This window comes from Macrobrachium rosenbergii, chromosome 42, assembly GCF_040412425.1.
Source record: "Macrobrachium rosenbergii isolate ZJJX-2024 chromosome 42, ASM4041242v1, whole genome shotgun sequence".
NCBI lineage: Eukaryota > Metazoa > Arthropoda > Malacostraca > Decapoda > Palaemonidae > Macrobrachium > Macrobrachium rosenbergii.
In genome coordinates, this window is record NC_089782.1 from 39,253,525 (window position 1) to 39,263,821 (window position 10,297).

The window sequence follows — 10,297 nt, forward strand, 5'->3', positions numbered from 1 at the left end:
CACTCTACAGCACCGAAAGCAAAGCATATATCTTCTGCTAATTAGATTTAAATCGAATGATGGTTTAGGATGTACCATCTTCACAGCAGAAATGTACGAAGTAATAGAAGTTGTCGCATGTGTACTTTTCTTTTCTCTTCTGCCTTCTATTTCCCCATCTTCTCTTTCTAGTCTCCTTTCTTCTTTAACTGCATTCTTCTTTCTGCTCATATGTGTATTGTTATTCAGATAACCTTTTGTGAGATGATCTCAGAAGCTTCCCTCAACTAAGGTCCTTTAGTGAATAGTTCTGAGTTGCGTCTTTGAGTAATTTTTTTTTTATTGAATAAAAACAAACTGCTCTATTTTATGAGTTTAAAACACTTCAGAAAAGGGAATCCAACAACTGCTAAATACCGATCACGTTCTATCAAATCAAGTGACGAGGAATGGTAGTTAGGCCATGCTAAATCAGTAGGCGATGAAATGTTTTCAGAGAACTGTTGCAACTTACTGAAGATAAAATGACCATTCGGAAAATAACAGTCACTGGATCCTTTACGGGGTAATGCACTTGAACGTAACTTTCACATTTGGCTTAATTAATGCAGGGGCCGGTGGGAGTGGCACAGCCAGAGATCAGGCTCTCTGGAAAGTGGGAAATTAGGGAGAAAAAAAAATGGGAGGCCGGATGCTACGAAACTACCTGGAGGGAGGAAGCGTGTCATATTTTTACCTACCTTACGGGGGGTAATTAGGTTTAAGCCTGGCTGAAAACTGTTATCGAAGGTGATTTGATCTCAAGGAATCTTTTCATTATCTTCTCATTTTCAAGGATAAACGGCAGGCTTAACCTCAGTTATGTGAGGCCATTATAAAGGAACCAACAGGTAATCTTCGTCAGTCATATGATGTTTTTGAGATGTCGAGAGGATGATGACCGCATTTATCATACTAAAACCTTTTATCCTCTTTTACATGAATAAAAAACCTTGCCAGCCACAGCCACATCTGTGAGGGGAGGCCATCTGGGGAGCTCGTACAATGAAATCAGATATGAAGAGGTATCTGATGTTCTGTCATGTTGGAATGAGTTAAAAATGTGCCGCTGTCATTTTTTTTTTTTTTTTGTGGCGTAGCTCTTCGGATGTTAACCTATGACAACGAATTTGATCGCATTCGCCGTATGCATTTTTCTATTCCAGCCCCGATAAAAGAGACTGTAAAAGAACAAACTCCGCTGGTTACTACGCCGAGAATAGAGAAAATGGTTACGAGAGAGAGAGAGAGAGAGAGAGAGAGAGAGAGAAGGGTAAACAACAACCGCGCCTCTGCTATTCTTGGAAGCGCCCCGGTGTGTTATATAACCACCGTTTCTACGAAATCGAGTGGACCTTGCACATACCTGGGCCGGTCTGACAGGAGCATACAGTGCTCTTGTTAGATTTTCAGATGACCTTAAGAATAGGGGAGGATTATTCTCGGTATTCTGCAGTCGACGAACAGCGTAGTTAGTGAGGTAGGTCTTGCATTGGCGCCAAGAAGGTCCGTCGTAACTTTTCCTTTCATTCTTTTTCCTTATCTTCCGTTCCTGTTGCTCGCCTTGTTCCTTATATTCAGTTGCTCTGGTTTCTTCTTAGTTTTGCTTCTTATTTCACTTCTTCTTATTAGTCTTTCCTATCCTTTACGTTTTCTTTTAGACCTTGGCTTTTAATCCTACCTTCATAATTCTCCTTTTCCCTCCTTCTTCTCCCACTTCCTCCTCTTCTTCTTTTACTTATTTTTTTATCATGGGGTGCAGTTTATTTATTAGTTTTTTGCTACTGATGATTTGGTGATGGAGGTACACTTTTCCATCAAAAGAACATCCGCAGAAACCAGTCAGATCACAGCCATTAATCTAAAAAGAAAAAACAGCCATTAATCTAAAAACAAAAAAACAGCCATTAATCTAAAAAGAAAAAAACAGCCATTAATTAAAAAAAAAAAAAAAAAAAAAGGAATGTTGAAGGTAGATAGAGGAGAAGATGTCGGCAGTTAGCGTCACCTTGTAGTAGCCACACTAAAGCTGAAATCAAAAACACTCGACAAAAAAAGTTGATGGAGTACCTAGTTCTAACACAGCAGAGCTTCTTTAAGACGAATGTAAAGAGGCTTTCGCGATTGAATGTCGAAGTAGATTTGGAGTTCCAGAAACCTCATCTGAAGAGGAGCAGACGATCGGTGAGAACAGGTCTAGCTTCAAGAATGCATACCAGTTTGAGGTAAAGAGGAGATACTGGGATGTAGTGCAGTAAGGCCTTAGATATAGGCTGGGATCTGGAAGGTAATAGAAAATAGGCAAGAACAGAAGTTACATACAGACAGATTCCGGGAAAGAGATCAGGAATTCAGAGTAAAATGTGTTAGCTATTTAGGTCTAGACCTTGAAGTTCCATGAGGATCAAGAAGTGGCAAGAGAGACTATTTAGACAAAGGGGATGACTGCGTCAGTGAGTGGCCTTGACGTTAGGGTATCTCACAGAATTGTCAATGAAATATCCGTGGGTGAGGATAAAAAGAGGAAAATACCTGTCAGAATTAGGGATGTTGCTGCCGACGTAACAACATCTGAAGAAGAAGAAGAAGAAGAAAAGATAACTCTGGGCGGAAACTTTTTGTGGGGGAATAAAAACTTGGTCTGAAAAAAGGTTTATCTACTGCATTTGCACCAGGTCTGTTGTAAGTAAAAAATAAGAAAAAAAACCTGAATACCAAGATAAATGAGCACCGTAATAAACGTTTTACTTTCGTAAGTATTTATTACATTAACGAAATTACTTCTTTTGATAGAACTAAAACTGCAGAAAGAGTGAATCTTGTAAGATAAAATAAACAAGTAGCAATATGTGAAACAATATATTGACAATAATTATTGGTTGTACATCATAATTTAATGCCATTAGGCCTTTTATTAAAGGAGTTCAATAAAATAACGATTGATAACAGTAAAAAATAATCAGGTGAAGTTTGACTCACCGAAACCTGAAAATAAATGCTTAATAACAAGAATCCCTTTAGTACAGATATGGAACATTCAAGTCAAGAAAATTAAGAAATAGTTATATTCTTCAGCCCCGAACACTTCACGCCTTTTCCATTACTGAGTTTATGTGTGATATATATACATATATATACGTGTACACACACACATATATACAGTATATATATAATATAATATATATGTATATTCTGAAGCTAGAAGTGTAATAAAAGCTACTTCAACTATCTCTTACAAGGGCAACCAAAACGAGATAGATGAATCAATCCATAGTCAACTCTTCCATCGGGGAAAGATGTCCTTTCATAAGACAGACATTCCTTTATTTCCTTCTCGTGTCCCTTGTATGCGACAGAAGAAAATTCCCGTCTATGGTCATTTTTAGGGTTATTTCAAATACTGGTGATTTTTAATATAGGTCTTGGTGACTCTCTTATACGTCAAGCTTAAGGGGGAAAAATACAAAATGTTGAATGAAAATTATTTCTAAACGAATCTAAGATACATAATCTTTCCAGTAAATGTTGCCTCTGCGACAAATTGGTTTCTTCTCGCAAAACTGAAGCAAACTTACGACGGCTTTCCTTCAAACTGGAATCCTCTTTCATCAGCATAAAATAAGGAGAAAATTAAGTAGAGAAACGTCTGTATATAAAACAGACGGATGAAGAGAAACGAAGTTTTGAATCTCCCACAGGGCAAAGACGCCTCGACCAACTAGGCCCCGTAGACGCAGTCCGAGGTTTGAGGCACAGAAATGATCTGAGAGGAATCGATGCGATTCTGGGTGGCTGGTCCTTCGTTCTCGGGAAAAACTTATTTACGCTTAATGCATTTGGTGAGCTCTTTTTGTTATGAATACAGTATTTTATCAGCTTTGCATCACTAGCAGTTTTCTTTATGATGGTTCAATTCTCATATACGACACATTTGTATGTTCTTTCAGTATGAAGAATCGCTTAGGTTCATAAATCCACGCATCGCCCACGTCATATTTCAAAATCATTTCTCATACTCATCGTTTTACATGTCATCCTTATAGAGTTTTGAATGTTTATGTGCATCCATGAATGCTCGCCCCCACCCCCGGCAATTTGTGTCTGAAATAAGCCTTTTGAATTTGAGGTTTGAAATTGGTGATCTAACATAACCTTTCAGATAGTCACAGGCTAATCTAGATTTCGAATGGCGCCGTCAATATTCGCTCGGGGTTAACGATCTGGTCTTTGGGAATTTAACTGTCGGTAAATGATGAGCAGATTCCGACTCGGTCATTTGGGACTTCATGTCACCACATAAACCTGCATCTTGCATGCAATAATCCTCCTCATTTACTCTGTTCATTTCTTTAGAATCCCCCCCATGACGTCAAGCTGACGAACGGCAATTTATTTTGTTCACACGAAAGATGATCGCGCCAAAACATGCAAACAAAATCAAAATAAACGTAATGTGTTTTGATCATTAATATAATATGTTTCCTAACCCGCCGCCATTCTGGATATGCAAAGCATCCCAGGTGCATTGCGGTTGCCTTTTAAAAGCCAAAGGCTTTCGTTAAACTCTTTGATTGCAGTGACTGGGTTCAGTTCAGCGCTGTTTGTAAAAATAACAACCTCCAAAGCATCGAGAAATGAATACATTTCATTAACCATAATTGACGTAGAATTTGCGGCTGCCGCTTATGAGTAACCTCTCTCTCTCTCTCTCTCTCTCTCTCTCTCTCTCTCTCTCTCTCTCTCTCTCTCTCTCTCTTGTAATTCTTATCATAATGACGAATCCAGTTTAAAACTGAGCATGTAGAAGTCTGAAACTAACCTCATTAAAAATTTAGACTAATAAAACATATCTAAAGGAACACGAAAAAAATGGTGTCTAGTGAGAGCTTAAAAAAAAACTGAAGAAAGCTCAGCCAGGAGAGAGGAGAGAGAAAGTATTTGTTTATTCAGTGTCATAAAATGTCATCACGATAACTAAGGACATCGACACTAAAAACGCACAACTTTGTAAACCAATCAGCATATTGTAATCTCAAACTAAAATGTTTTCCTAAGGTGTTCTTAACAAAACTAAATTCACAACAAAATTACAAAGCAGTTCCATTAAACGTCTTGTTAATCGAGTTACTGTCAGTTTTATATCGGAGTATCCTGAAAAGACGTTAGTTACCATCTTCATCCTGGCAATCAGAGAGGAAACGCCTTGATAAGTCGTGGAGACTGGGACATTCTCAGAATCGAAAAAAAACAATCAATCGCTACAATTGGGTTACAGATCAGATCTCCATCCATTGATGCCTCATCTGTCAATGGAATAAGCTTCTTTTAGAAAAAAACAAAAACAAAAGAGGAATTCCCACCTCCAGCAAGAACTGATCTGGTGATTTTCATTCTTTTACTCTTATTAACATTCAGACCTCTTCCTTATTTTTTTCTTAAATAGGGAGAGATCCCTGAGGAATAGGAACACATCCTGAATTGTTATTTAGAGCACCCTCTCGGCAAAGTCATCAGTATCTCCGTCTGGAGGAACATTTGCATTTGCTGGCCCAAACAGACGCTTATGTACTGACCTCTTCCAACAACAAAGGCTACCTTACTGACGTTCTTGTCCCCCTACCCCACTCAAAATAAAAAAAAAAACACTTCTCCACAATTTCTGAGATTATTGGATGGCCAAAACTTAATGACTCGCTAAATCAATAGTCTCTCTATGGGAATTCAAAGTTATCTTACCTCTACTAAGCCTCTCTAGTCCTAGGGTTAGTGTCAATAGCCCTCCATCTTTCCTACGGGTTACACAGGGCAAATCTAAAATACTTGGTGATTCCTGAAAGTTTCTTCTTTTTTTTCAAAAGTACTGTCATGTGTTCTATATTTAAATGGACATTCGTAGAAAGCATATCCTCATTCTTCCAGAATGCTCCTTACAAAAGCCCAACTTGTTCAAAGCCTCTCATTTATAGCCTGTTCTTCCTTTGTGGAAGCTGGAAGTCTGGGCACTGGTTTTTTTTTTTAAGCTGTCTATTGTAAACACAGTGTTATTACTAAAGAAATGTTTTATTTTGTAATTGATTACAGAAGTTTCTTGAAGAAATAAGATAAATTTTGATATTTTGAAGAGCAGCTTTCAAAACCGATAGACATGTTTTTTGGCCTCGAAGAAGGTGAAGAATGTTGCGAATAATCTTCACCCAATAATGAAAACAACTAAATAATCGTAAGCAGAGATTTAAAAAGAACAGTTAATGAGAAAGAGATAAGTAAAAATACCTAATCTGTAAGTGTCCTAATTGCATTTGACCTTATTTTGCCGCCCACCCCCCACCTCTACAAACGACAGCTATGTCATTTCAGAAGGACATTATCTAGTTCTTATTATATCAGTTAGAAAGAATTTCAGTTCAGTTATCAGTTTGGAACGACAGTTTCCAGGGCAGAGCAGCCATGCGTGATAAGGAGTAACCTCATTAGCCCGCGAATTTGTTATCATAAACAATGGAGTGACTATAAATAACTATGATAAACCTCATATCTTCTGAAAATCTTGAAGTGGTATCGTCATCTCTCCATAAAGTTTTATTTTCCAGGATGACGGTTTCAGAACCTATACCTAAAATGTCCACTTCATTCTGCGGTGATATCGGCAAATGTGTAACACAAACCAGTTTCTATGCCAGAAATCATTACGGAAATGTATCTCCCCCCACTCAAGTCATGTTGGAGGGGAAGTTGAACGACCGCCGAGGGTCAGATGGCCTATCCAACCCTTACAAAAAAATATGAAAACTACCATGACTAATCGCCAATGTTTGTTGGGCAGTCTGTCTCACCTGTCAAGCAGGTGAGGTAGACCCTAGGGAACCTGATTTCTCACGATGACATTTTGAAACCATGATATCTCCACGAAACTCTTCCGCATCTTACCAAAGTCAAAAAGGTGTAGCAAATGTTCCATTTACCCTTTTAATTTTCTGTAACAGAAAACTATTGAGATGGCTATTTGTCTGTCAGTCCGAATTTTTTCTCTCCGCCCTCAGATCTTAAAAACTGCTGAGGCTAGAGGGCAGCAAATTGGTATGTTGATCATCCACCCTCCAATCATCAAACTTACCAAATTGCAGCCCTCTAGCCTCAGTAGTTTTTGTTTCATTTAAGGTTAAATTTAGCCATAATCGTGCGTCTGGCAACTATATAGGATAGGCCACCACCGGGCCGTGGTTAAAGTTTCATGGGCCGCGGCTGAGAGTTTCATAGGCCGTGGCTGAGAGTTTCATACAACATTATACACTGTACAGAAAACTCGATTGCGCCAAAGAAACTTCGGTGCATTTTTTACTTGTTTTCTGCTGTTTGTAGAAAAGTCTTATGTTTAATCTACAGTCATCTCCCTCGATATTACGGTCCTAATCTTCACATGAAAAATATCAAGAGTTACACGATACTTAGCATAAAATAATAGACAATGGGGCAAAAAAAAAAAAACGAATTATTTAACGAGCGTAGAGTCGGAAGAGGCAGCAGTGACGTCACGTGCTTCCCCTCCCAACAGCAAAGGCCCTCTTTATCCGTTCATGGCCAAGGCCACCGGGAATGTCTCTCGGCGGCCTTGCCATGGCGCTTATTCGCCTTGATCTAAGCCGATCAACAAACAACAAGCAACTCTTCACATTAAAATTTCTGAGGTCCAAGCGATATGGGATGAAACCCTCGACCTTGATCACTTTCGTTTTTTCTCACCTGAGCTTCTTTCCATACCACATTCCTCTGTCTCGTATAGTTCCTTGTTGGGCGAGTCGATAGAGTTCTCGGCTAGCACTCTGCTAGCCCCGAGTTCGAGTCTCCGGCCGGCCAATGAAGAATTAGAGGAATTTATTTCTGGTGACAGAAATTCATTTCTCGGTATAGTGTGGTTCGGATTCCGCAATAAGCTGTAGGTCCCGTTGCTAGGTAACCAGTTGGTTCTTAGCCATGTAAAATAAGTCTAATCCTTCGGGCCAGCCCTGAGAGAGCTGTTAATCAGCTCAGTGGTCTGGTTAAACTAAGGTATATTTTTTTTTCTTTATTCACGAAAAATGGCCACAGTGGAACGACGCAAAATATTCTGTGAATGATATTATGACGGAACTGGTGAAAGAATAGTTTCTTTGGGTTAAGATCCCCAACCCACGACAAAGAATCTTCTTGAAGGGACGATAGTAAAAAAAATGTGTGTGTGAGAGAGAGAGAGAGAGAGAGAGAGAGAGAGAGAGAGAGAGAGAGAGAATGTAATTCGTAAAGGAAAACTATCAGGTTATGAATTCATATTGCCTTAACACAGACAAAACTTTTTGTTTCTACTTATTATTGTATTTATCTACTCCCTTCATTTATTTATTTTTACATTTATATTTTTATATGTTTGCTTTTTACAGTATATTTGTGGCTAAAATATGATTTTTTTTAATATAACTATCAGCCTCTTACAGGAAATTATGGAATTCTCATCTACTTTCTTAACCCACCTTACTGACCATTGAATATATCCTAAAAGTTACCATATATATATATATATATATATATATATATATATATATATATATATATATATATATATATATATATATATATATATATATATATATATATATATATATATATATATATATATATAAATATATATATATATATATATATATATATATATTTATATATATATATATATATATATATATATATATATATATATATATATATATATATATGATAGAATATAATTAACACACAATCAATCACGTGTGGAACAGAAATAAATTTCTGACTCACAATGGGATCCATCCCGACGTGAGTCAGAAATTTATTTCTGTTGATTGTTTCCATCTAATTCGCTCTAAAGGGATAATTCGAATGAAATCTATCAGCTGGGTCACTGCTGAGTCGGAGAGCTGGGTAAAACTCGCTGGTATGCTAGGCAGTCAGCCTACCCAGGTAAAAACCTTAAGATACTTTAGGTTCCAACTTCTTTTAAGACTTGTGTAGTTCAGTTGAAAGACACAGCTATGCTAATGTTTAAGATAAGTGTAATGGCTCATCAAGCTATCAAGACTAGATGTACAAACTGCCTGGAAGACTTGCTGTACATAATGCAACCAGAGAATCGAGTCAACACAGGACTAGCTGCTATAGATGACTTCAAGTTAGGTAAGCCAAGGTACACTTCGATTGTTGGTTTTAGAGAATTCCGGTTTGCAGCTCCAAGAATAAACAATAAGCCCTTAATTGATAACAGAAGGAATGAAAATATCAAGTTTTTCAAGGTAAATGAAAGACTTCCTTTATTTCTGGGTTTTATGATAATGTGGATTTGACAATTTTTGCAGAGTACGTCGTACGACCCTCCAAATGTCTGCACTATATGAATTAAACAATTGAATTTGCTAGCAGTAATGTTTCCTGCATTATTCACCCATTTATGCCAAAGGCATGCAATAAAGGAATAGGAGATTTCTATTGAAAAAATAGGTATTATCACTTTCAGTTTTGTAAACCAAGAAGCGTCTTTTTCGTTAGGAGTGCTTTCATATTTTAAAAGGGCCTCTCCTGTGCTGACCAGTCTTATCAGATTCAGATTCCAAATGTGGAAAATTTAGGCCTTCTACACTTACTTTTGGAGGAACGCGCAACGTGCGCATTCCCTAACGATAACTGGCAAACTGGTCAAGTCCTTGAAGCTGGATCTAATCTTGATAGTGAAAACATAAGATTTTAATGTTGTATGCATACGTGAAAAACTTCTTTGATGAAAATTATGTTGTGCTTGTGACTTTATCAATGTATATTGATGTTATAATGCCAGATAACTTTGAATAAAGTGTTCCTTAATTACAAACTTGCCGTGACTGGCTAAGAAAAGGGTTTCCAGTCATGAAAACGGGCGTGTTCAATGCGTAGATTTTATGCGAGATTCATATCTCTCATAATGACTGCTCATGTAACCGGTAGGCAGTCTTCAAAGGATATGGGTCTTTAAAACGAAATTATATTTGTCTTCATAAACCTCCTGTTCCTTGCTAATTGAGATTTTAAGTATTTATTATCTAACTGCTAATCCCACAACGCAAAACATGATTTTTTGATGAAATCTTCTATGTGAACGAAGACGGAAAACAGTCATATGTTTGTGAAAGACCCGTCTATCTTTTTGGGCATGGAGGCCGCATGGGTACAGTAGGACATATCCACAAAAAAATAGAGGATAAAACGTCCAAATAAACTAAGTACCTAACTAACCGATAAATCT